This window comes from Carassius auratus, unplaced genomic scaffold, assembly GCF_003368295.1.
Source record: "Carassius auratus strain Wakin unplaced genomic scaffold, ASM336829v1 scaf_tig00216937, whole genome shotgun sequence".
NCBI classification, from domain to species: domain Eukaryota; kingdom Metazoa; phylum Chordata; class Actinopteri; order Cypriniformes; family Cyprinidae; genus Carassius; species Carassius auratus.
In genome coordinates this window covers 258-27,500 of record NW_020528805.1, presented here as the reverse complement: position 1 = coordinate 27,500, position 27,243 = coordinate 258, and the positions used below count along the sequence as shown (strand labels likewise).

General features: G+C 37.0%; 10 non-coding genes and 4 pseudogenes across 10 annotated transcripts; all 14 read left to right on the top strand.

The window, feature by feature from the left end:
* Positions 1 to 1,336: 1,336 nt before the first annotated feature.
* LOC113099401 (5S ribosomal RNA) lies at positions 1,337 to 1,455 on the top strand. Its single transcript, XR_003289412.1, has one exon. It is a non-coding gene; the product is annotated as a 5S ribosomal RNA (ribosomal RNA).
* Positions 1,456 to 1,814: 359 nt separating this feature from the next.
* On the top strand, positions 1,815 to 1,933 carry LOC113099416 (5S ribosomal RNA). The gene has a single exon (XR_003289420.1). It is a non-coding gene; the product is annotated as a 5S ribosomal RNA (ribosomal RNA).
* Positions 1,934 to 2,432: 499 nt separating this feature from the next.
* On the top strand, positions 2,433 to 2,551 carry LOC113099400 (5S ribosomal RNA). Its single transcript, XR_003289411.1, has one exon. It is a non-coding gene; the product is annotated as a 5S ribosomal RNA (ribosomal RNA).
* A 6,801-nt stretch (positions 2,552 to 9,352) lies between these two features.
* LOC113099394 (5S ribosomal RNA) lies at positions 9,353 to 9,471 on the top strand. The gene has a single exon (XR_003289405.1). It is a non-coding gene; the product is annotated as a 5S ribosomal RNA (ribosomal RNA).
* Positions 9,472 to 9,980: 509 nt separating this feature from the next.
* On the top strand, positions 9,981 to 10,099 carry LOC113099407 (5S ribosomal RNA). Its single transcript, XR_003289417.1, has one exon. It is a non-coding gene; the product is annotated as a 5S ribosomal RNA (ribosomal RNA).
* A 491-nt stretch (positions 10,100 to 10,590) lies between these two features.
* Positions 10,591 to 10,709, top strand: LOC113099415 (5S ribosomal RNA). Its single transcript, XR_003289419.1, has one exon. It is a non-coding gene; the product is annotated as a 5S ribosomal RNA (ribosomal RNA).
* A 501-nt stretch (positions 10,710 to 11,210) lies between these two features.
* On the top strand, positions 11,211 to 11,329 carry LOC113099399 (5S ribosomal RNA). Its single transcript, XR_003289410.1, has one exon. It is a non-coding gene; the product is annotated as a 5S ribosomal RNA (ribosomal RNA).
* Positions 11,330 to 11,689: 360 nt separating this feature from the next.
* Positions 11,690 to 11,808, top strand: LOC113099414 (5S ribosomal RNA). The gene has a single exon (XR_003289418.1). It is a non-coding gene; the product is annotated as a 5S ribosomal RNA (ribosomal RNA).
* Positions 11,809 to 12,320: 512 nt separating this feature from the next.
* Positions 12,321 to 12,439, top strand: LOC113099402 (5S ribosomal RNA). Its single transcript, XR_003289413.1, has one exon. It is a non-coding gene; the product is annotated as a 5S ribosomal RNA (ribosomal RNA).
* A 511-nt stretch (positions 12,440 to 12,950) lies between these two features.
* LOC113099396 (5S ribosomal RNA) lies at positions 12,951 to 13,069 on the top strand. Its single transcript, XR_003289407.1, has one exon. It is a non-coding gene; the product is annotated as a 5S ribosomal RNA (ribosomal RNA).
* Positions 13,070 to 20,479: 7,410 nt separating this feature from the next.
* Positions 20,480 to 20,598, top strand: LOC113099411 (uncharacterized; annotated as a pseudogene).
* Positions 20,599 to 22,886: 2,288 nt separating this feature from the next.
* On the top strand, positions 22,887 to 23,005 carry LOC113099413 (uncharacterized; annotated as a pseudogene).
* A 1,273-nt stretch (positions 23,006 to 24,278) lies between these two features.
* Positions 24,279 to 24,397, top strand: LOC113099410 (uncharacterized; annotated as a pseudogene).
* Positions 24,398 to 25,646: 1,249 nt separating this feature from the next.
* LOC113099409 (uncharacterized) lies at positions 25,647 to 25,765 on the top strand (annotated as a pseudogene).
* Positions 25,766 to 27,243: the final 1,478 nt, after the last annotated feature.

Genomic DNA, 27,243 nt, shown 5'->3' with positions numbered 1-27,243 from the left:
AATGTCAAAAGAAACTGAATTACAAAATGGTGGAGAGAATGAGGAAGAGGATGGTGTGAATAAAGAGGCTATTGTGGAAAATAAGAAGGAATTGGAAGAGAAAAGGCTGGAAGGAGAAATGGACAAAGGAATATTGACATCACAGGAAGTAACACAAGGGGTATTGGAGGAAATGGAGAACCAAGGATTAAAAGAAAAGGAGGAGGAAATGCAAGAGATAACTGAAGAGGATAAAGAAATGGAATTGGAAGAGAAAAGGCTGGAAGGAGAAATGGACAAAGGAATATTGACATCACAGGAAGTAACACAAGGGGCATTGGAGGAAATGGAGAACCAAGGACTAAAAGAAAAGGAGGAGGAAATGCAAGAGATAACTGAAGAGGAGAAAGGAGTGGACAGAATGGATGATAGAAAGGACAAAAGGGTGACATTAAGAAGGAGAACCCTTAAGGTAATACAAAATGTGAATGTGGCCAGAAAAAAAAAAACATTTTAGGGAAAAATACAATAAGGGGAAACATTTGTTTGAGAATAAATTTCAAGTGTTGAGGGAAGATGAGGAGGAGGAGGTAGACTAAGAATACAATGTTTGGTTTAAATTTGTATTATTATTTATGATTATAATGTTTTTAAACATTGTATCATGGTATGCTAATGCCTTAATTGTATTTCAAAAAGAAAAATGGGGATAAAAGGTTATTTATTGAATGTAAAGTGAAATAAATGTGTTTGGTGTTTAGAGAAATGGCTTTTATCAAACCTGTGGCAAATAATTATTGTTTTTGTTTGTTATGCTTCTGTGGAAAATGTGTACAATGTTTTTAATGAAATATTTTAAATTTCTTAATAAAAAAAAAAAAAAAAAAAAAAAAAAAAAAGCTATGCCAGATCTCGTCTGATCTCGGAAGCTAAGCAGGTTTGGGCCTGGTTAGTACTTGGATGGGAGACCGCCTGGGAATACCAGGTGCTGTAAGCTTTTTGGAAATTTTTCAGTTAGTATATAATAATTTTGCCAAAAAATAGAGTCAATGCCGGTCTCTGAATATTAGCAGGTTTGGGTCTGGTTAGTACATGGATGGGAGACTGCCTGGGAATACCAGGTGCTTTAAACTTTTTGGAAAATTTCACAAATTATATAATAATTTTGCAAAAAAAAAAAAAGAGTCGATGCCCAATCTCTGAATCTTAGCAGGCTTAGGTCTGGTTAGTACTTGGAGGAGAGACCGGCTAGGAATACCAGGTGCTTTAAGCTTTTGGGTTTTCTTTCCTACTTATATAATGTACTGGCGATTAGATTGGCTGATCTCTAAATAGCCTTCTCTTTGCAGCAGTCTTCGCTTTCGGCCATACCATCCTGGCTATACCCGATCTCGTCTGATCTCGGAAGCTAAGCAGGTTTGGGCCTGGTTAGTACTTGGATGGGAGACTGCCTGGGAATATCAGGTGCTGTAAGCTTTTTGGAAAATTTTCACTTAGTATATAATAATTTTGCCAAAAAATAGAGTCAATGCCCGATTTCTGAATATTAGCAGGTTTGGGCCTGGTTAGTACATTGATGGGAGACTGCCTGGGAATACCAGGTGCTTTAAACTTTTTGGAAAATTTCATAAATTATATAATAATTTTGCCAAAAAAAAAAGAGTCAATGCCCAATCTCTGAATCTTAGCAGGCTTAGGTCTGGTTAGTACTTGGATGAGAGACCGGCTAGGAATACCAGGTGCTTTAAGCTTTTGGGTTTTCTTTCCTACTTATATAATGTACTGGTGATTAGATTGGCTGATCTCTAAATAGCCTTCTCTTTGCGGCAGTCTTCGCTTACGGCCATACCAACCTGGCTATGCCCGATCTCGTCTGATCTCGGAAGCTAAGCAGGTTTGGGCCTGGTTAGTACTTGGATGGGAGACCGCCTGGGAATACCAGGTGCTGTAAGCTTTTTGGAAATTTTTCAGTTAGTATATAATAATTTTGCCAAAAAATAGAGTCAATGCCGGTCTCTGAATATTAGCAGGTTTGGGTCTGGTTAGTACATTGATTGGAGACTGCCTGGGAATACCAGGTGCTTTAAACTTTTTGGAAAATTTTCACTTAGTATATAATAATTTTGCCAAAAAATAGAGTCAATGCCTGATTTCTGAATATTAGCAGGTTTGGGCCTGGTTAGTACATGGATGGGACACTGCCTGGGAATACCAGGTGCTTTAAACTTTTTGGAAAATTTCACAAATTATATAATAATTTTGCAAAAAAAAAAAAAAAGAGTCAATGCCCAATCTCTGAATCTTAGCAGGCTTAGGTCTGGTTAGTACTTGGATGAGAGACCGGCTAGGAATACCAGGTGCTTTAAGCTTTTGGGTTTTCTTTCCTACTTATATAATGTACTGGCGATTAGATTGGCTGATCTCTAAATAGCCTTCTCTTTGCAGCAGTCTTCGCTTATGGCCATACCATCCTGGCTATACCCGATCTCGTCTGATCTCGGAAGCTAAGCAGGTTTGGGCCTGGTTAGTACTTGGATGGGAGACCGTCTGGGAATATCAGGTGTTGTAAGCTTTTTGGAAATTTTTCAGTTAGTATATAATAATTTTGCCAAAAAATAGAGTCAATGCCGGTCTCTGAATATTAGCAGGTTTGGGTCTGGTTAGTACATGGATGGGAGACCGCCTGGGAATACCAAGTGCTTTAAACTTTTTGGAAAATTTTCACTTAGTATATAATAATTTTGCCAAAAAATAGAGTCAATGCCCGATTTCTGAATATTAGCAGGTTTGGGCCTGGTTAGTACATTGATGGGAGACTGCCTGGGAATACCAGGTGCTTTAAACTTTTTGGAAAATTTCATAAATTATATAATAATTTTGCCAATAAAAAAAAGAGTCAATGCCTAATCTCTGAATCTTAGCAGGCTTAGGTCTGTACTTGGATGAGAGACCGGCTAGGAATACCAGGTGTTTTAAGCTTTTGGGTTTTCTTTCCTACTTATATAATGTACTGGCGATTAGATTGGCTGATCTCTAAATAGCCTTCTCTTTGCGGCAGTCTTCGCTTACGGCCATACCAACCTGAGGGCGCTAGAGAGCTACAGGAAGTGTTGGCTGCAGTTTGGAGAGGAAGGCTCTCCTCCATTTTGTTTTTTCTGTTAGTGTTTGTTTTGAGAGTTTTTTTTGGACTTTAGTTTATTTTTTGTGTGGTTTTTCAGTTTTAAACCACCTAACAGCGGCATCTTGCTGGCTGGAGGGTGGTTAATTTTTGTTGTTAATCCATTTGTGTTTTGTACAATGGACGGATTATTGGCAAACGACACTGGAATGGCTGGAGAGACACGCATGGCAAACGACACTGGACTGGCTGGAGAGAAACGCATGGCAAACGACACTGGACTGGCTGGAGAGAGACGCATGGCAAACGACACTGGACTGGCTTGAGAGAGACGCATGGCAAACCACACTGGACTGGCTGGAGAGAGACGCATGGCAAACGACACTGGACTGGCTGGAGAGAGACGTATGGCAAACAACACTGGACTGGAGAATCGACAACGAGCAGGACACGGTAAAAATCAAGATTTAAGAGATCTACTTGGTAAAAGGAAATACTTAAAGGAGGCAACAGTGATTGTGAATGTGGAAAATGTTAGTGAGGTGAAGGCTGTTGATATTATTAAAGCGGTGACGGAGAAATGTGGATATGGGGAAATCTTGGCACTAAGGCCAAGACAAGGAAAAGAATACGAGCTGACAATGGAAAAAGAAGAAACTTGTGATAAACTGACTGAGGGATTGGTAATAAATGGAGTGAACTGTGAGATAAAAAAAAACTTCAAAACAGAGACTATGTTGTCTCTTTCATGCATCTGCCCGTCTACCTTGCTGATGAAGAGATTTTAAATAAACTGGAGGTTTGGGGGGTTTCCCCAATTTCAAAAATAAAGCGGCGTGTTTATCCGGGCACCAGCATTGAGGATGGGACGAGATACGTAAAGGCGCGGTTCCCGAAGGAGGTGGCCTCCCTCCCTTACAGCACAAAAATAGAAACGGCAGAGGGACCACAATATTTTCGGGTGATGCACAGTCATCAGGTTAAGACTTGTCGGCTGTGCATGAGCCCAGACCATGTGGTGAAGGACTGCCCGGAGTTCACGTGCCATAAATGCGAGGAGAGAGGCCATTTCGCGAGAAATTGCAATGCTGTGACGTGCCCGGATTGCAATTTGGTTTTAAATAAGTGTGAGTGTTGGATGCAGGGTGAGGAGGAGGAGGAGGAGCAGCAGGTGGGCGGGCAGGTGCATGAAAGAGACAACGAACAGCGAGTTGATGGAGAAACAGTACGAGGTGAAGGACTGGAATTAAATAAGGATATAGAACAACAGAAAGAGTGTACCGAACCGATTATACAAACACAACAGGATGGGGGAATTTGGTCACAGATGGATTTGACTGACAGCTTGCAAAATGCTTTGGATACTATGGAACTGGATGATGAAAGGAATAAAGTATTGAGGGATGCACAACAGGAGGGAATTTTATGTACACCGATGGATGTGACGGACAGTGTGCAAAAGGAGATGGACACAGTAGAAATGAATGATGCTACAAAAGAGTGTGAACAAGGACAAGAAAATGAGGAGACACAGGGGAAATCATCGAAAAGAAGAAGATCTGTAAAGGTAATGCCCAATCTAGATAATGCAAGAAAAAGAGTGCTTAAAGAAGATGGTATTGAGTGTGCTAATAAGTATGAGCTGCTAAAGGGTTTGGAGGGGATGGACTGAGTTTATGGGTTTTATGCATGTTTTTATATGTTTTATGCTTTTAAGAATTGTTACTTTTAATGCTAGAGGGCTTTCAAATGTAGGAAAATTTGAAAAAGTCAAAGAAATGTGTAAAGGAGAGGATGTGATTTTATTACAAGAAACTAACTGGAGAGAAGAGTACATGACTGAAATAAGGAAAAGGTGGAGCGGAGAGATTTTTTATAACAATGGTGATGGGAGGCTGGGAAGAGGAGTTGCTATTTTAATAAAAGAAAACTGTGGGGTATCATGTAAAACAATATATAATGATGTAGATGGGAAATGTATTGCGGTTGAAATGGAGTATGAGGAGAAAAAAGTTATTGTAGTTAATATTCATGCACCGACTGTAGAGAATGAAAAGAAGGAATATTTTAATGTATTAAGAGATTTTTTAAAAAAGCATAAAGAAGTTATTATGATGGGTGATTTTAATTCCGTTTTCAGTAAATTAGAAATTGGTGAGGGAATGGTTTTTAAAAATGATAAAGGAAGAAAAGAACTGAAATTATTAATGGAAGAAAATAATATGATTGATGTATGGAGAGAAAGAAATGAAAAAAAGAAAGAATATTCAAGGAGGCAATTAGTAGGGAATTTTATGTGTAAGACAAGGATTGATTTTATTTTGTGTACAAGGAACATTGAAGGATTTATCGGTAACATTAAATATGAAGAATCAAGCTTAAGTGACCATAAACCAATTTTTATGCAAGTAGACTGGAGTTCAGTGAAAAGAGGGCCAGGTGTATGGATTTTAAATGTAGAGATTTTGAAGAATGAGGAGTATGTTTTAAGTATTAAAGAAATTATTGAAAAAGAAAAGGAGAATGAAATGTACAGTGAAGATAAAAGGATATGGTGGGAAAATGTTAAATATTTAGTTAAAAAGTTCACAATAAAATATTGCAAATTAATACAGATATGTAAGAGGAAGAAGGAGAGAGAAATAAGAGAAAAATTGGAAAAGGAATTAAATGACAATGGGAAAGATATACAAAAAATAAAAGAATTGGAGGGAATATTGAAAGAAATGGAAGAGAAAAAATATGAAGGTGCAAGACTAAGAAGTAAAGCTAAATATACTGTGGAGGGTGAAAAATGTACAAAGTTTTTCTTTGATCTAGAAAAAATAAGAGGGAAAGCTGGAATGATTAGAGAAATAAGAGGAAAAAATGGTGTAGTGGTGGAAACAAATGAGGAAATATTAAAAGAAGTAAAAGCATATTATGAAAACCTGTTTAGTACTGAGGGGTTGAGGGAAGAAGAGAAATTGGAGTTACTAAATCAAATAAAAACAACAGTAGGAGAAGTAGACAAAAAAGAGTGTGATGAAGAGATAAGAGAAGAAGAGATAAAAAGAGCAATAAGTGAATTAAACAAAAATAAAAGTCCAGGTATAGATGGTTTGGGGAGTGAATTTTATATCGTTTTTAAAGATTTTTAACCAATATTTTAAAAGAAGTATATGAAGACATTTTTAAGAAGGAGGAAATGAATCAGAGAATGGGGATGGGATTAATAAAGTTGATATATAAAAGAAAAGGAGATAAAGTAGACCTAAAAAATTATAGACCAATTACAATGCTGAATACAGATCTGAAAATTTTAACAAAAGTTTTAGCCAATAGATTGAAAGAAGTAATGCCAACTATAATTGAAACAAATCAAGTGTATGGAGTTAAAAGGAAAGATATAGCAGACACAACTCTAAGTATAATTGATAAAATAAGATATATGAAAGAAAAAAATAAAAAAGGATATGTTATTAGTTTGGATTTCGAAAAGGCCTTTGATAGAGTGGAGCATGAATATTTATTTGGAATTTTAAGAAGGTACGGGTTTGGGGAAAATTTTGTCAAGTGGATTACAATTTTATATAGGGGAGCAATAACAAGAATACAGTGTAATGGTTTTTTAACAGAATGTTTTAAAATTACTAGATCAATAAGACAAGGATGTCCATTATCAGCGCTTTTATATTCTTTAGTTGCAGAACCATTGGGATTAGCTGTTAAAATAGATGAAGACATAAGAGGGATAAACATTGAAGGAAGTGGGGGAAATGAAAAAATATTTCAATATGCAGATGATACAACAATAATAGTTAAAGATATAGAGAGTGTTAATAAAGTAATGGAAGTAGTACAGATGTTTTGTAGGGGATCAGGAGGCAAGTTAAATGAAGAAAAAACAACGTATGTGAGATTTGGAGGAGTAAATGTTTTAACGGATCATTTTCATTTTAATGAAACAAAAGAAATAAGGATTTTAGGTGTTCTAATGGGAAAAGACGAAAGGAATGTTAAAGAAAAAATGTGGGAAGAAATAGTAGGAGGAATTGAAAAAAGGTTAAATTTTTGGAAATTGAGGACTTTAAATTTAAAAGGGAAGGTTTTAATTTTAAATGTTTTAATGGTGTCAAAGTTGTGGTATGTTTTATATGTGACTGCTATGCCAATGTGGGTGGAGAAAAGGTTGAAAAAATGTTTTTTAGATTTTTTATGGAATAGTAAACCGTCAAGAATTGCATATAGTACATTAATAGGAGAAGCAGGGAAAGGAGGGATGGGATTAATTGATGTCGAACAGAGAAAAAATAGCTTAAGAATTAAAATAGTAAAAAAATATCTAGATGATGGTCACAAAACAGCATGGAAAAAGACAATGGAATATTTTTTAAACAAATGTGGGGATTTTAACATGGGGGATGGAATTTTATGGATGAAACAAAGAATTGGATGACAGAGTGCTTACCAGAGTTTTATAGGGAAATGTTTAGTGCATGGGGAAAATTTTTAGACAAAGTTGTGTATGATCCACATGGGAGAGAAAACATTTTAAATCAACCTCTGTTTTTAAACAAAAACATTTTAAAACAAGACAAAGAATTGTTTTTAAAGAAATGGATGGATGTGGGGATAACAAGAGTGAGAGATGTTTTGTATGAATTTAAAGAAGGGTTTTTACCGACACAATTTATTGTAGATGCAATGGAGGAGGCAAAAGAGGATTACAGTGAACAAGAAATAAAAAATAAATATGAAATCATTAAAAATGCAATACCTAAAGAGTGGATAAAAAGAATAGAAAGTATGGAAGGAGAGCCAAAAGAGAAATGTATTCATGTGAAATTTGGGGAAGAAATGTATGATTTTAAGGAATGTACTGTGAAAATGATTTATTGTGCTTTTAGAGATGATGTTTTTAAAGAGCCGATTGTAAATGGATACTGGGTGCAGAAATTCAAAGATTTAAAAAAAGAGTGTATATGGAGAAACATGACGGGGAAATGTGTGGAAACTAAATTGGAATGTTTGGAGTATATTATAAGGCATAAAGTGGTTTTTACTGATGTAATTTTAAATAAAATAGGAATGGAAGAAAATGCTCTGTGTAAAGTGTGCCAGGAAGAGGAAGAGGGGATTTTACATATGTTTTTACATTGTAGAGAGTTGGAGGACTTTTTAAGGAAATGTAAATGTTTAATTAAAGATGTGACTGAGGAGTGGGATGAAAATATAATGGAATGGAACAGAGTTGTCATGTTTGGTTGGGAAAAAAAGTGTAAAAACAAAAGTTTCATTAATCTGTGTGTAATGCTAATGAAAAGTGCAATATGGGACAGAAGAACTTTGGCTAAAAAGGAAAAAAATTGTGTTGGATGTTTGGAGTGTGTTTAAAAGAAAAACAGAATTATATATTGAAAGACTGTATGTTTACTTTAAAGGTGTAAATATGTTAGACTCTTTTTATGATGTTTTTACCCCAAAAGTCTGTTGTGTTTTAAAGAATTTAATGTGGAGTTTGCCAGAAAGTGGAAGAGTTTTTTAAATTATCTATGTAAAGGAAAGATGTGTAATGTAGAGATGTGTAAAGTCAATGTTATGTAATTTCTATTGATTGTGTTTAAACTATTGTATTTTATTGATTGAAATTTCTTAATAAAAAAAAAAAAAAAAAAAAGGCTATGCCCGATCTCGTCTGATCTCGGAAGCTAAGCAGGTTTGGGCCTGGTTAGTACTTCGATGGGAGACCGCCTGGGAATACCAGGTGCTGTAAGCTTTTTGGAAATTTTTCAGTTAGTATATAATAATTTTGCCAAAAAATAGAGTCAATGCCGGTCTCTGAATATTAGCAGGTTTGGGTCTGGTTAGTACATGGATGGGAGACTGCCTGGGAATACCAGGTGCTTTAAACTTTTTGGAAAATTTTCACTTAGTATATAATAATTTTGCCAAAAAATAGAGTCAATGCCCGATTTCTGAATATTAGCAGGTTTGGGCCTGGTTAGTACATGGATGGGAGACTGCCTGGGAATACCAGGTGCTTTAAACTTTTTGGAAAATTTCACAAATTATATAATAATTTTGCAAAAAAAAAAAAAGAGTCAATGCCCAATCTCTGAATCTTAGCAGGCTTAGGTCTGGTTAGTACTTGGATGAGAGACCGGCTAGGAATACCAGGTGCTTTAAGCTTTTGGGTTTTCTTTCCTACTTATATAATGTACTGGCGATTAGATTGGCTGATCTCTAAATAGCCTTCTCTTTGCGGCAGTCTTCGCTTACGGCCATACCAACCTGGCTATGCCCGATCTTGTCTGATCTCGGAAGCTAAGCAGGTTTGGGCCTGGTTAGTACTTGGATGGGAGACCGCCTGGGAATACCAGGTGCTGTAAGCTTTTTGGAAATTTTTCAGTTAGTATATAATAATTTTGCCAAAAATAGAGTCAATGCCGGTCTCTGAATATTATCAGGTTTGGGTCTGGTTAGTACATTGATTGGAGACTGCCTGGGAATACCAGGTGCTTTAAACTTTTTGGAAAATTTTCACTTAGTATATAATAATTTTGCCAAAAAATAGAGTCAATGCCCGATTTCTGAATATTAGCAGGTTTGGGCCTGGTTAGTACATGGATGGGACACTGCCTGGGAATACCAGGTGCTTTAAACTTTTTGGAAAATTTCACAAATTATGTAATAATTTTGCACAAAAAAAAAAAAAAAAAAATAAAAGAGTCAATGCCCAATCTCTGAATCTTAGCAGGCTTAGGTCTGGTTAGTACTTGGATGAGAGACCGGCTAGGAATACCAGGTGCTTTAAGCTTTTGGGTTTTCTTTCCTACTTATATAATGTACTGGCGATTAGATTGGCTGATCTCTAAATAGCCTTCTCTTTGCAGCAGTCTTCGCTTATGGCCATACCATCCTGGCTATACCCGATCTTGTCTGATCTCGGAAGCTAAGCAGGTTTGGGCCTGGTTAGTACTTGGATGGGAGACCGCCTGGGAATATCAGGTGCAGTAAGCTTTTTGGAAATTTTTCAGTTAGTATATAATAATTTTGCCAAAAAATAGAGTCAATGCCGGTCTCTGAATATTAGCAGGTTTGGGTCTGGTTAGTACATGGATGGGAGACCGCCTGGGAATACCAGGTGCTTTAAACTTTTTGGAAAATTTTCACTTAGTATATAATAATTTTGCCAAAAAATAGAGTCAATGCCCGATTTCTGAATATTAGCAGGTTTGGGCCTGGTTAGTACATTGATGGGAGACTGCCTGGGAATACCAGGTGCTTTAAACTTTTTGGAAAATTTCATAAATTATATAATAATTTTGCCAATTAAAAAAAGAGTCAATGCCCAATCTCTGAATCTTAGCAGGCTTAGGTCTGTACTTGGATGAGAGACCGGCTAGGAATACCAGGTGCTTTAAGCTTTTGGGTTTTCTTTCCTACTTATATAATGTACTGGCGATTAGATTGGCTGATCTCTAAATAGCCTTCTCTTTGCGGCAGTCTTCGCTTACGGCCATACCAACCTGGCTATGCCCGATCTCGTCTGATCTCGGAAGCTAAGCAGGTTTGGGCCTGGTTAGTACTTGGATGGGAGACCGCCTGGGAATACCAGGTGCTGTAAGCTTTTTGGAAATTTTTCAGTTAGTATATAATAATTTTGCCAAAAAATAGAGTCAATGCCGGTCTCTGAATATTAGCAGGTTTGGGTCTGGTTAGTACATTGATTGGAGACTGCCTGGGAATACCAGGTGCTTTAAACTTTTTGGAAAATTTTCACTTAGTATATAATAATTTTGCCAAAAAATAGAGTCAATGCCCGATTTCTGAATATTAGCAGGTTTGGGCCTGGTTAGTACATGGATGGGAGACTGCCTGGGAATACCAGGTGCTTTAAACTTTTTGGAAAATTTCACAAATTATATAATAATTTTGCAAAAAAAAAAAAAAAAAGAGTCGATGCCCAATCTCTGAATCTTAGCAGGCTTAGGTCTGGTTTGTACTTGGATGAGAGAGCGGCTAGGAATACCAGGTGCTTTAAGCTTTTGGGTTTTCTTTCCTACTCATATAATGTACTGGCGATTAGATTGGCTGATCTCTAAATAGCCTTCTCTTTGCAGCAGTCTTCGCTTACGGCCATACCATCCTGGCTATACTCGATCTCGTCTGATCTCGGAAGCTAAGCAGGTTTGGGCCTGGTTAGTACTTGGATGGGAGGCCGCCTGGGAATATCAGGTGCTGTAAGCTTTTTGGAAAATTTTCACTTAGTATATAATAATTTTGCCAAAAAATAGAGTCAATGCCCGATTTCTGAATATTAGCAGGTTTGGGCCTGGTTAGTACATTGATGGGAGACTGCCTGGGAATACCAGGTGCTTTAAACTTTTTGGAAAATTTCATAAATTATATAATAATTTTGCCAAAAAAAAAAAGAGTCAATGCCCAATCTCTGAATCTTAGCAGGCTTAGGTCTGGTTAGTACTTGGATGAGATACCGGCTAGGAATACCAGGTGCTTTAAGCTTTTGGGTTTTCTTTCCTACTTATATAATGTACTGGCGATTAGATTGGCTGATCTCTAAATAGCCTTCTCTTTGCGGCAGTCTTCGCTTACGGCCATACCAACCTGGCTATGCCCGATCTCGTCTGATCTCGGAAGCTAAGCAGGTTTGGGCCTGGTTAGTACTTGGATGGGAGACCGCCTGGGAATACCAGGTGCTGTAAGCTTTTGGGAAATTTTTCACTTAGTATATAATAATTTTGCCAAAAAATAGAGTCAATGCCGGTCTCTGAATATTAGCAGGTTTGGGTCTGGTTGGTACATTGATTGGAGACTGCCTGGGAATACCAGGTGCTTTAAACTTTTTGGAAAATTTTCACTTAGTATATAATAATTTTGCCAAAAAATAGAGTCAATGCCCGATTTCTGAATATTAGCAGGTTTGGGCCTGGTTAGTACATGGATGGGACACTGCCTGGGAATACCAGGTGCTTTAAACTTTTTGGAAAATTTCACAAATTATGTAATAATTTTGCACAAAAAAAATAAAAATAAAAAATAAAAGAGTCAATGCCCAATCTCTGAATCTTAGCAGGCTTAGGTCTGGTTAGTACTTGGATGAGAGACCGGCTAGGAATACCAGGTGCTTTAAGCTTTTGGGTTTTCTTTCCTACTTATATAATGTACTGGCGATTAGATTGGCTGATCTCTAAATAGCCTTCTCTTTGCGGCAGTCTTCGCTTACGGCCATACCAACCTGGCTATGCCCGATCTCGTCTGATCTCGGAAGCTAAGCAGGTTTGGGCCTGGTTAGTACTTGGATGGGAGACCGCCTGGGAATACCAGGTGCTGTAAGCTTTTTGGAAATTTTTCACTTAGTATATAATAATTTTGCCAAAAAATAGAGTCAATGCCGGTCTCTGAATATTAGCAGGTTTGGGTCTGGTTAGTACATTGATTGGAGACTGCCTGGGAATACCAAGTGCTTTAAACTTTTTGGAAAATTTTCACTTAGTATATAATAATTTTGCCAAAAAATAGAGTCAATGCCCGATTTCTGAATATTAGCAGGTTTGGGCCTGGTTAGTACATGGATGGGACACTGCCTGGGAATACCAGGTGCTTTAAACTTTTTGGAAAATTTCACAAATTATGTAATAATTTTGCACAAAAAAAAATAAAAAAAAAATAAAAGAGTCAATGCCCAATCTCTGAATCTTAGCAGGCTTAGGTCTGGTTAGTACTTGGATGAGAGACCGGCTAGGAATACCAGGTGCTTTAAGCTTTTGGGTTTTCTTTCCTACTTATATAATGTACTGGCGATTAGATTGGCTGATCTCTAAATAGCCTTCTCTTTGCGGCAGTCTTCGCTTACGGCCATACCAACCTGGCTATGCCCGATCTCGTCTGATCTCGGAAGCTAAGCAGGTTTGGGCCTTGTTAGTACTTGGATGGGAGACCGCCTGGGAATACCAGGTGCTGTAAGCTTTTTGGAAATTTTTCAGTTAGTATATAATAATTCTGCCAAAAAATAGAGTCAATGCCGGTCTCTGAATATTAGCAGGTTTGGGTCTGGTTAGTACATGGATGGGAGACTGCCTGGGAATACCAGGTGCTTTAAACTTTTTGGAAAATTTTCACTTAGTATATAATAATTTTGCCAAAAAATAGAGTCAATGCCCGATTTCTGAATATTAGCAGGTTTGGGCCTGGTTAGTACATGGATGGGACACTGCCTGGGAATACCAGGTGCTTTAAACTTTTTGGAAAATTTCATAAATTATATAATTATTTTGCCAAAAAAAAAAAAGAGTCAATGCCCAATCTCTGAATCTTAGCAGGCTTAGGTCTGGTTAGTACTTGGATGAGAGACCGGCTAGGAATACCAGGTGCTTTAAGCTTTTGGGTTTTCTTTCCTACTTATATAATGTACTGGCGATTAGATTGGCTGATCTCTAAATAGCCTTCTCTTTGCGGCAGTCTTCGCTTACGGCCATACCAACCTGAGGGCGCTAGAGAGCTACAGGAAGTGTTGGCTGCAGTTTGGAGAGGAAGGCTCTCCTCCATTTTGATTTTTCTGTTAGTGTTTGTTTTGTGAGTTGTTTTTGGACTTTTAGTTTATTTTTTTGAGGTTTTTCAGTTTTAAACCACCTAACAGCAGCATCTTGCTGGCTGGAGGGTGGTTCATTTTTTGTTTGTGTTTTTTTTTTTTACAATGGATGGATTATTGGCAAACGACACTGGACTGGCTGGAGAGACACGCATGGCAAACGACACTGGATTGGCTGGAGAGACACGTAAGGCAAACGACACTGGACTGGCTGGAGAGACACGCATGGCAAACGACCCTGGACTGGAGTATCGACAACAAGCAGGACACGGTAAAAAACTAGATGCAAGAGATAAATTTGGTGAAAGGAAATACTTAAAGGAGGCAACTGTGATTGTGAATGTGGAGAACGTAAATGAGGTGAGAGCTGTGGATATTATTAAAGCGGTGACGGACAAATGTGGATATGGGAAAATCTTAGCACTAAGGCCAAGACAAGGAAAGGAATATGAACTGACAATGGAAAGAGAAGAAACGTGTGATGAACTGACTGAGGGATTGTTAATTAAAGGAGTGAACTGTGAAATAAAGAAACTGCAAAATAGAGATTATGTTGTTTCCTTCATGCACCTGCCCGTCTACCTTGATGATAAAGACATTTTTAGAAAATTGGAGGGATGGGGAGTTAATCCCATATCAAAATTAAAAAGAAGATGCTACCCGGGCACTGAAATAGAGGATGGAACAAGGTTTTTAAAAGTGCGATTCCCCAAGGAGGTGGCATCATTGCCCTACAGCACAAAGCTGGAAACAGCAGAAGGGCCGCAGTACTTTAGGGTGATGCACAGCCACCAGGTGAAGACCTGTAAGCTGTGCATGAGCCCAGATCATCTGCTTAAGGAATGCCCTGAATTTAAGTGTCACAAGTGCGAGGAAAGGGGACATTTCGCAAGGGATTGCAACGCGGTCAGATGCCCGGAGTGTCAAAAATTTTTAAATAAGTGTGAGTGTTGGATGGAGGGAGAGGAAGGAGGTCTGGAGCATCGGGTGGATGGACAGGTGCATGAAGGAAACACTGAAGAGGAAGGAGATATTGATGAAGGACAAGGGGATGAAGGATTACCACAGAAGGAAACAGAAGGAGGAACAGACAACCAAGAGAAAGAAGAAGAAGAAGGAAAAAGTAATGATATGGATGAGGAACAAACAGTAGAACAGAATACTCAGTGGACAGAAATGGAAATATCGGACAGTTTTAAAAAATCTTTTGGATAATGTGGAGAGTGATGGACAAGGAATGCATGATCAAAACAAAGAAATGGGCAGCGAAGAAGAAACAAGGATGGACAACATGGGAAAAGACAGAGGGGAGAGAGGACAAAGTAGAAGGAGAACATTAAAGGTAAAACCAAATGTGGAAAATGTAAGAAAAAAATTAATGACAAGGGGCCGAGTAAAAAGTGTAAACAGATATGAAGTGTTAAGAGTGCTGGAGGGAGAAGATAAAGAATAATGGTTTTTAGGTATTTCTTTTTATTTCTTTTAATGGTTTTAAGTTGTGTTACTTTTAATGCAAGGGGACTGATGGACATGGGTAAATTTGAAAAGGTGAAAGAAATGTGTAAAAGAGAGGATGTGATTTTATTACAAGAAACTAACTGGAGGGAAGAGTACATGACTGAAATAAGGAAAAGGTGGAGTGGAGAGATTTTTTATAACAATGGTGATGGGAGGGCTGGGAAGAGGAGTTGCGATTTTAATAAAATAAAACTGTGGGGTATCATGTAAAACAATATATAGTGACGTAGATGGGAAATGTATTGCGGTTGAAATGGAGTATGAGGAGAAAAAAGTTATTGTAGTTAATATTCATGCACCGATTGTAGAGAATGAAAAGAAGGAATATTTTAATGTATTAAGAGATTTTTTAAAAAAGCATAAAGAAGTTATTATGATGGGTGATTTTAATACTGTTTTCAGTAAATTAGAAATGGGAGAGGGAATGGTTTTTAAAAATGATAAAGGAAGAAAAGAACTGAAATTATTAATGGAAGAAAATAATATGATTGATGTATGGAGAGAAAGAACTGAAAAAAAGAAAGAATATTCAAGGAGGCAATTAGTAGGGAATTTTATGTGTAAAACAAGGATTGATTTTATTTTATGTACAAGGAACATTGAAGGTTTTATCGGTAACATTAAATATGAAGAATCAAGTTTAAGTGACCATAAACCAATTTTTATGCAAGTAGACTGGAGTTCAGTGAAAAGAGGGCCGGGTGTATGGGTTTTAAATGTAGAGGTTTTGAAGAATGAGGAGTATGTTTTAAGTATTAAATAAATTATTGAAAAAGAAAAGGAGAATGAAATGTACAGTGAAGATAAAAGGATATGGTGGGAAAATGTTAAATATTTAGTTAAAAAATTCACAATAAAGTATTGCAAATTAATACAGATATGTAAGAGGAAGAAGGAGAGAGAAATAAGAGAAAATTTGGAAAAGGAATTAAATGAGAATGGGAAAGATATACAAAAAATAAAAGAATTGGAGGGAATATTGAAAGACATGGAAGAGAAAAAATATGAAGGTGCAAGACTAAGGAGTAAAGCTAAGTATACTGTGGAGGGTGAAAAATGTACAAAGTTTTTCTTTGATCTAGAAAAAATAAGAGGGAAAGCTGGAATGATTAAAGAAATAAGAGGAAAAAATGGTGTAGTGGTGGAAACAAATGAGGAAATATTAAAAGAAGTAAAAGCATATTATGAAAACCTGTTTAGCACTGAGGGGTTGAGGGAAGAAGAGAAATTGGATTTACTAAATCAGATAAAAACAACAGTAGGAGAAGTAGATAAAAAAGAGTGTGATGAAGAGATAAGAGAAGAAGAGATAAAAAGAGCAATAAGTGAATTAAACAAAAATAAAAGTCCAGGTATAGATGGTTTGGGGAGTGAATTTTATATTGTTTTTAAAGATTTTTTAACCAGTATTTTAAAGGAAGTATATGAAGACATTTTTAAGAAGGAGGAAATGAACCAGAGAATGGGGATGGGATTAATAAAGTTAATATATAAAAGAAAAGGAGATAAAGTAGACCTAAAAAATTATAGACCAATTACAATGCTGAATACAGATCTGAAAATTTTAACAAAAGTTTTAGCCAATAGATTGAAAGAGGTAATGCCAACCATAATTAAAACAAATCAAGTGTATGGAGTAAAAGGGAAAGATATAGCAGATACAACTTTAAGTATAATAGATAGAATAAGATATATGAAAGAAAAGAACAAAAAAGGATATGTTATTAGTTTGGATTTTGAAAAGGCCTTTGATAGAGTGGAGCATGAATATTTATTTGGAATTTTAAGAAGGTACGGGTTGGGGGATAATTTTGTCAAGTGGATTACAATTTTATATAGGGGAGCAATAACAAGAATACAGTGTAATGGTTTTTTAACAGAATGTTTTAAAATTACTAGGTCAATAAGACAAGGATGTCCATTATCAGCGCTTTTATATTCTTTAGTTGCAGAACCATTGGGATTAGCTATTAAAATAGATGAAGACATAAGAGGGATAAACATTGAAGGAAGTGGGGGAAATGAAAAAATATTTCAATATGCGGATGACACAACAATATAGTTAAAGATATAGAGAGTGTTAATAAAGTAATGGAAGTAGTACAGATGTTTTGTAGGGCGATCAGGAGGAAAGTTAAATGAAGAAAAAACAACATATGTGAGATTTGGAGGAGTGACCTGTTTTAACGGATTATTTTCATTTTAAAGAACAAAAGAAATAAGGATTTTAGGTGTTCTAATGGGAAAAGACGAAAGGATTGTTAAAGAAAAATGTGGGAAGAAATAGTAGAGGAATTGAAAGAAGGTTACAATTTTTGGAAATTGAGGACATTAAGTTTAAAAGGGAAGGTTTTAATTTTAAATGTTTTAATGGTGTCAAAGTTGTGGTATGTTTTATATGTGACTGCTATGCCAATATGGGTGGAGAAAAGGTTGAAAAAATGTTTTTTAGATTTTTTATGGAATAGTAAACCGTCAAGAATTGCATATAGTATGTTAATAGGAGAAGCAGGGAAGGGAGGGATGGGATTAATTGATGTAGAACAGAGAAAAAATAGCTTAAGAATTAAAATAGTAAAAAAAAACATCTGGATGAGGGTCACAAAACAGCATGGAAAAGGACAATGGAGTATTTTTTAAACAAATGTGGGGATTTTAACATGGGGATGGAATTTTATGGATGAAAACGAAGAATTGGATGACAGAAAGATTACCAGAGTTTTATAGAGAAATGTTTAGTGCCTGGGGGAAAATTTTTAGACAGAGGTAGAGTATGATCCACATGGAGAGAAAACATTTTAAATCAACCTCTGTTTTTAAACAAAAACATTTTAAAACAAGACAAAGAAATTGTTTTTTAAAGAAATGGTGGATGTGGGGATAACGAAGAGTGACAGATGTTTTATATGAATTTAAAGAAGGATTTTTACCGACACAATTTATTGTGGATGCAATGGAGGAGGCAAAAGAAGATTACAGTGAACAAGAAATAAAAATAATATGAAATCATTAAAAATGCAATACCTAAAGAGTGGATTAAAAGAATAGAAAGGATGGAAGGAGAACCAAAAGAGAAATGTATTAATGTGAAATTAGGGGAAAAACTGTATGATTTTAAGGAATGTACTGTGAAAATGATTTATCGTGCTTTTAGAGATGATGTTTTTAAAGAGCCGATTGTAAATGGATACTGGGTGCAGAAATTCAAAGATTTAAAAAAAGAGTGTATATGGAGAAACATGACAGGGAAATGTGTTGGAAACAAAATTGGAATGTTTGGAGTATTTTATAAGGCATAAAGTGGTTTTACTGATGTTATTTTAAATAAAATAGGGAATGGAAGAAAATGCCCTGTGTAAAGTGTGCCAGGAAGAGGAAGAGGGGATTTTACATATGTTTTTTTACATTGTAGAGAGCTAGAGGACTTTTTAAGGAAATGTAAATGTTTAATTAAAGATGTGGCTGAGGAGTGGGATGAAAATGTAATGGAATGGAACAGAGTTGTGATGTTTTGGTTGGGAGAAAAAGTGTAAAAACAAAAGTTTATTAATCTGTGTGCTAATGCTAATGAAAAGTGCAATATGGACAGAAGAACTGTGGGCTAAAAGGAAAAAATTGTGTTGGATGTTTGGAGTGTGGTTTAAAAGAAAAACAGAATTATATCGAAAGACTGTAATGATGCTACTTTAAAAGGTGTGAATATGTTAGACTCTTTTTATGAATGTTTTTACCCCACAAAGTTTGTTGTGTTTTAAAATGATTTAATGTGGAAGTTGCCAGAAAAGTGGAAGAGCTTTTTAAATTATCTATGTAAATGAAAGATGTGTAATGTAGAGATGTGTAAAGACGATGTTCTGTATTTTCTATTGATTATTGTATTTTATTGATTGAAATTTCTTAATAAATAAAAAAAAAAAAAAAAAAAGGCTATGCCAGATCATGTCTGAGCTCGGAAGCTAAGCAGGTTTGGGCCTGGTTAGTAATTGGATGGGAGACCCCTGGTAATACCAGTTGCTTTAAGATTTTTGTAAATTTTTCACAAATTATATAATAATCTTGAAAAAAAAAAGAGTGAATGCCCAATCTTTGAATCTTAGCAGTCATTGACCTGTGTAGTGTTTGGATGGGAGACCCCTGGTAATACCAGGTGCTCTAATATTATTGGAAATTTATTACTAATTATATAATAATCTTAAAAAAAAAGAGCCAATGCCCGATCTCTTAATCTTAGCAGGTATTGGCCTGGTTAGTGCTTGGATGGGAGACCGCCTCGGAATACCAGGTGCTGTAAGCTTTTGGATTTTCATTCCTACTTATATAATGTATGGGCGATTTGATTGGCTGATCTTTAAATAGTCTTCTCTTTGCAGTATCCTTCGCTTGCGACGTAACAACCTGGCTATGCCTGATCTCGTCTGCTCTCGGAAGCTAAGCAGGTTTGGTCCTGTATAATGTACCGGCGATTAGATTGGCTGATCTTTAAATAGCTCTCTCTTTGGAGCAGTCTTCGCTTATGGCCATTCCACCCTGGCTATGCCAGATCATGTCTGAGCTCGGAAACTAAGCAGGTTTCGGCCTGGTTAGTAATTGGATGGCAGACCCCCTGGTAATACCAGTTGCTTTAAGATTTTTGGAAATTTTTCACAAATTATATATAATCTTGCAAGAAAAAAAGAAAGGAGTCAATGCCCCATATCTGAATCTTAGCAGGTATGGGCCTGGTTAGTAATTGGATGGGAGACACCCTGGTAATACCAGTTGCTTTAAGATTTTTGGAAATTTTTCACAAATTATATAATAATCTTGAAAAAAAAAAAAAAAAGTCAATGCCCAATCTCTGAATAATAGCAGGTTTTGCCTGGTTAGTACTTGGATGGAAGACGGCCGGGAAATACCAGTTGCTGTAATATTTTTGGCAATTTTTACTAATTACATAATAATCTTGCAACAAAAAAAAAAAGAGTAAATGCCCAATCTTTGAATCTTAGGAGGTATGGACCTGTTTAGTGCTTGGATGGGAGACCGCCTCGGAATACCAGTTGCTGTAATATTTTTGGAAATTTGTACTAATTATATAATTATCTTGAAACAAAAAGAGTCAATGCCCGATCTCTTAATCTTAGCAGGTATTGGCCTGGTTAGTGCTTGGATGGGAGACCGCCTGGGAATACCAGGTGCTTTAAGCTTTAGGGTTTTCTTTCCTACTTATATAATGTACCGGCGATTAGATTGGCTGATCTTTAAATAGCTCTCTCTTTGCAGCAGTCTTCGCTTATGGCCATACCACCCTGGCTATGCCAGATCATGTCTGAGCTCGGAAGCTAAGCAGGTTTGGGCCTGGTTAGTAATTGGATGGGAGACCCCCTGGTAATACCAGTTGCTCTAAGATTTTTGTAAATTTTTCACAAATTATATAATTATCTTGAAAAAAAAAAGAGTCAATGCCCATTCTTTGAATCTTAGCAGTCATGGACCTGTTTAGTGTCTGGATGGGAGACCGCCTGGAATACCAGGTGCTCTAATATTATTGGAAATTTATTACTAATTATATAATAATCTTAAAAAAAAAAAAAAAAAAAAAAGAGTCAATGCCCGATCTCTTAATCTTAGCAGGTATTGGCCTGGTTAGTGCTTGGATGGGAGACCGCCTCGGAATACCAGGTGCTGTAAGCTTTTGGATTTTCATTCCTACTTATATAATGTATGGGCGATTTGATTGGCTGATCTTTAAATAGTCTTCTCTTTGCAGTATCCTTCGCTTGCGACCGTAACAACCTGGCTATGCCTGATCTCGTCTGCTCTCGGAAGCTAAGCAGGTTTGGTCCTGTATAATGTACCGGCGATTAGATTGGCTGATCTTTAAATAGCTCTCTCTTTGCAGCAGTCTTCGCTTATGGCCATTCCACCCTGGCTATGCCAGATCATGTCTGAGCTCGGAAACTAAGCAGGTTTCGGCCTGGTTAGTAATTGGATGGCAGACCCCCTGGTAATACCAGTTGCTTTAAGATTTTTGGAAATTTTTCACAAATTATATATAATCTTGCAAGAAAAAAAGAAAGGAGTCAATGCCCCATATCTGAATCTTAGCAGGTATGGGCCTGGTTAGTAATTGGATGGGAGACACCCTGGTAATACCAGTTGCTTTAAGATTTTTGGAAATTTTCACAAATTATATAATAATCTTGAAAAAAAAAAAAAAAAAGTCAATGCCCAATCTCTGAATAATAGCAGGTTTTGCCTGGTTAGTACTTGGATGGAAGACGGCCGGGAAATACCAGTTGCTGTAATATTTTTGGCAATTTTTACTAATTACATAATAATCTTGCAACAAAAAAAAAAAAGAGTAAATGCCCAATCTTTGAATCTTAGGAGGTATGGACCTGTTTAGTGCTTGGATGGGAGACCGCCTCGGAATACCAGTTGCTGTAATATTTTTGGAAATTTGTACTAATTATATAATTATCTTGAAACAAAAAGAGTCAATGCCCAATCTTTGAATCTTAGCAGCTATGGGCCTGTTTAGTGTTTGGATGGGAGACCGCCTCGGAAAACCAGGTGCTCTAATATTATTGGAAATTTATTACTAATTATATAATAATCTTAAAAAAAAGAGTCAATGCCCGATCTCTTAATCTTAGCAGGTATTGGCCTGGTTAGTGCTTGGATGGGAGACCGCCTCGGAATACCAGGTGCTGTAAGCTTTTGGATTTTCATTCCTACTTATAAAATGTATGGGCGATTTGATTGGCTGATCTTTAAATAGTCTTCTCTTTGCAGTATCCTTCGCTTGCGACGTAATAACCTGGCTATGCCTGATCTCGTCTGCTCTCGGAAGCTAAGCAGGTTTGGTCCTGTATAATGTACCGGCGATTAGATTGGCTGATCTTTAAATAGCTCTCTCTTTGGAGCAGTCTTCGCTTATGGCCATTCCACCCTGGCTATGCCAGATCATGTCTGAGCTCGGAAACTAAGCAGGTTTCGGCCTGGTTAGTAATTGGATGGCAGACCCCCTGGTAATACCAGTTGCTTTAAGATTTTTGGAAATTTTTCACAAATTATATATATAATCTTGCAAGAAAAAAAGAAAGGAGTCAATGCCCCATATCTGAATCTTAGCAGGTATGGGCCTGGTTAGTAATTGGATGGGAGACACCCTGGTAATACCAGTTGCTTTAAGATTTTTGGAAATTTTTCACAAATTATATAATAATCTTGAAAAAAAAAAAAAAAAAGTCAATGCCCAATCTCTGAATAATAGCAGGTTTTGCCTGGTTAGTACTTGGATGGAAGACGCCGGGAAATACCAGTTGCTGTAATATTTTTGGCAATTTTTACTAATTACATAATAATCTTGCAAAAAAAAAAAAAAGAGTAAATGCCCAATCTTTGAATCTTAGAGGTATGGACCTGTTTAGTGCTTGGATGGGAGACCGCCTCGGAATACCAGTTGCTGTAATATTTTGGAAATTTGTACTAATTATATAATTATCTTGAAACAAAAAGAGTCAATGCCCGATCTCTTAATCTTAGCAGGTATTGGCCTGGTTAGTGCTTGGATGGGAGACCGCCTGGGAATACCAGGTGCTTTAAGCTTTAGGGTTTTCTTTCCTACTTATATAATGTACCGGCGATTAGATTGGCTGATCTTTAAATAGCTCTCTCTTTGCAGCAGTCTTCGCTTATGGCCATACCACCCTGGCTATGCCATATCATGTCTGAGCTCGGAAGCTAAGCAGGTTTGGGCCTGGTTAGTAATTGGATGGGAGACCCCCTGGTAATACCAGTTGCTCTAAGATTTTTGTAAATTTTTCACAAATTATATAATAATCTTGAAAAAAAAAAGAGTCAATGCCCATTCTTTGAATCTTAGCAGTCATGGACCTGTTTAGTGTCTGGATGGGAGACCGCCTCGGAATACCAGGTGCTCTAATATTATTGGAAATTTATTACTAATTATATAATAATCTTAAAAAAAAAAAAAAAAAAAAAAAAGAGTCAATGCCCGATCTCTTAATCTTAGCAGGTATTGGCCTGGTTAGTGCTTGGATGGGAGACCGCCTCGGAATACCAGGTGCTGTAAGCTTTTGGATTTTCATTCCTACTTATATAATGTATGGGCGATTTGATTGGCTGATCTTTAAATAGTCTTCTCTTTGCAGTATCCTTCGCTTGCGACCGTAACAACCTGGCTATGCCTGATCTCGTCTGCTCTCGGAAGCTAAGCAGGTTTGGTCCTGTATAATGTACCGGCGATTAGATTGGCTGATCTTTAAATAGCTCTCTCTTTGCAGCAGTCTTCGCTTATGGCCATTCCACCCTGGCTATGCCAGATCATGTCTGAGCTCGGAAACTAAGCAGGTTTCGGCCTGGTTAGTAATTGGATGGCAGACCCCCTGGTAATACCAGTTGCTTTAAGATTTTTGGAAATTTTTCACAAATTATATAATAATCTTGAAAAAAAAAAAAAGTCAATGCCCGATCTCTGAATAATAGCAGGTTTTGCCTGGTTAGTACTTGGATGGAAGACGGCCGGGAAATACCAGTTGCTGTAATATTTTTGGCAATTTTTACTAATTACATAATAATCTTGCAAAAAAAAAAAAAAAAGAGTAAATGCCCAATCTTTGAATCTTAGGAGGTATGGACCTGTTTAGTGCTTGGATGGGAGACCGCCTCGGAATACCAGTTGCTGTAATATTTTTGGAAATTTGTACTAATTATATAATTATCTTGAAACAAAAAGAGTCAATGCCCAATCTTTGAATCTTAGCAGCTATGGACCTGTTTAGTGTTTGGATGGGAGACCGCCTCGGAAAACCAGGTGCTCTAATATTATTGGAAATTCATTACTAATTATATAATAATCTTTAAAAAAAAAAAAAAAAAAAAAAAAAGAGTCAATGCCCGATCTCTTAATCTTAGCAGGTATTGGCCTGGTTAGTGCTTGGATGGGAGACCGCCTGGGAATACCAGGTGCTTTAAGCTTTAGGGTTTTCTTTCCTACTTATATAATGTACCGGCGATTAGATTGGCTGATCTTTAAATAGCTCTCTCTTTGCAGCAGTCTTCGCTTATGGCCATACCACCCTGGCTATGCCAGATCATGTCTGAGCTCGGAAGCTAAGCAGGTTTGGGCCTGGTTAGTAATTGGATGGGAGACCCCCTGGTAATACCAGTTGCTCTAAGATTTTTGTAAATTTTTCACAAATTATATAATAATCTTGAAAAAAAAAAGAGTCAATGCCCATTCTTTGAATCTTAGCAGTCATGGACCTGTTTAGTGTCTGGATGGGAGACCGCCTCGGAATACCAGGTGCTCTAATATTATTGGAAATTTATTACTAATTATATAATAATCTTAAAAAAAAAAAAAAGAGTCAATGCCCGATCTCTTAATCTTAGCAGGTATTGGCCTGGTTAGTGCTTGGATGGGAGACCGCCTCGGAATACCAGGTGCTGTAAGCTTTTGGATTTTCATTCCTACTTATATAATGTATGGGCGATTTGATTGGCTGATCTTTAAATAGTCTTCTCTTTGCAGTATCCTTCGCTTGCGACCGTAACAACCTGGCTATGCCTGATCTCGTCTGCTCTCGGAAGCTAAGCAGGTTTGGTCCTGTATAATGTACCGGCGATTAGATTGGCTGATCTTTAAATAGCTCTCTCTTTGCAGCAGTCTTCGCTTATGGCCATTCCACCCTGGCTATGCCAGATCATGTCTGAGCTCGGAAACTAAGCAGGTTTCGGCCTGGTTAGTAATTGGATGGCAGACCCCCTGGTAATACCAGTTGCTTTAAGATTTTTGGAAATTTTTCACAAATTATATAATAATCTTGAAAAAAAAAAAAGTCAATGCCGATCTCTGAATAATAGCAGGTTTTGCCTGGTTAGTACTTGGATGGAAGACGGCCGGGAAATACCAGTTGCTGTAATATTTTTGGCAATTTTTACTAATTACATAATAATCTTGCAACAAAAAAAAAAAGAGTAAATGCCCAATCTTTGAATCTTAGGAGGTATGGACCTGTTAGTGCTTGGATGGGAGACCGCCTCGAAATACCAGTTGCTGTAATATTTTTGGAAATTTGTACTAATTATATATTATCTTGAAACAAAAAGAGTCAATGCCCAATCTTTGAATCTTAGCAGCTATGGACCTGTTTAGTGTTTGGATGGGAGACCGCCTCGGAAACCAGGTGCTCTAATATTATTGGAAATTCATTACTAATTATATAATAATCTTTAAAAAAAAAAAAAAAAAAGAGTCAATGCCCGATCTCTTAATCTTAGCAGGTATTGGCCTGGTTAGTGCTTGGATGGGAGACCGCCTGGGAATACCAGGTGCTTTAAGCTTTAGGGTTTTCTTTCCTACTTATATAATGTACCGGCGATTAGATTGGCTGATCTTTAAATAGCTCTCTCTTTGCAGCAGTCTTCGCTTATGGCCATACCACCCTGGCTATGCCAGATCATGTCTGAGCTCGGAAGCTAAGCAGGTTTGGGCCTGGTTAGTAATTGGATGGGAGACCCCCTGGTAATACCAGTTGCTCTAAGATTTTTGTAAATTTTTCACAAATTATATAATAATCTTGAAAAAAAAAAGAGTCAATGCCCATTCTTTGAATCTTAGCAGTCATGGACCTGTTTAGTGTCTGGATGGGAGACCGCCTCGGAATACCAGGTGCTCTAATATTATTGGAAATTTATTACTAATTATATAATAATCTTAAAAAAAAAAAAAAGAGTCAATGCCCGATCTCTTAATCTTAGCAGGTATTGGCCTGGTTAGTGCTTGGATGGGAGACCGCCTGGGAATACCAGGTGCTTTAAGCTTTAGGTTTTCTTTCCTACTTATATAATGTACCGGCGATTAGATTGGCTGATCTTTAAATAGCTCTCTCTTTGCAGCAGTCTTTCGCTTATGGCCATACCACCCTGGCTATGCAGATCATGTCTGAGCTCGGAAGCTAAGCAGGTTTGGCCCTGGTTAGTAATTGGATGGGAGACCCCCTGGTAATACCAGTTGCTTTAAGTTTTTGTAAATTTTTTCACAAATTATATAATAATCTTGAAAAAAAAAAGAGTCAATGCCCATCTTTGAATCTTAGCAATCATGGCCTGTTTAGTAATTCTGGATGGGAGACCGCCTCGGAAATACCAGGTGCTGTAAGCTTTTGGATTTTCATTCCTACTTATATAATGTATGGGCGATTTGATTGGCTGATCTTTAAATAGTCTTCTCTTGCAGTATCCTTCGCTTGCGACCGTAACAACCTGGCTATGCCTGATCTCGTCTGCTCTCGGAAGCTAAGCAGGTTTGGTCCTGTATAATGTACCGGCGATTAGATTGGCTGATCTTTAAATAGCTCTCTCTTTGCAGCAGTCTTCGCTTATGGCCATTCCACCCTGGCTATGCCAGATCATGTCTGAGCTCGGAAACTAAGCAGGTTTCGGCCTGGTTAGTAATTGGATGGCAGACCCCCTGGTAATACCAGTTGCTTTAAGATTTTTGGAAATTTTTCACAAATTATATATATAATCTTGCAAGAAAAAAAAAGAAAGGAGTCAATGCCCATATCTGAATCTTAGCAGGTATGGGCCTGGTTAGTAATTGGATGGGAGACACCCTGGTAATACCAGTTGCTTTAAGATTTTTGGAAATTTTTCACAATTATATAATATCTTGAAAAAAAAAAAAAAAGTCAATGCCCAATCTCTGAATAATAGCAGGTTTTGCCTGGTTAGTACTTGGATGGGAGACGCCGGGAATACCAGTTGCTGTAATATTTTTGGCAATTTTTACTAATTATATAATAATCTTGCAAAAAAAAAAAAAAAAAGAGTAAATGCCCAATCTTTGAATCTTAGAGGTATGGACCTGTTTAGTGCTTGGATGGGAGACCGCCTGGAATACCAGTTGCTGTAATATTTTTGGAAATTTGTACTAATTATATAATTATCTTGAAACAAAAAGAGTCAATGCCCGATCTCTTAATCTTAGCAGGTATTGCCTGGTTAGTGCTTGGATGGGAGA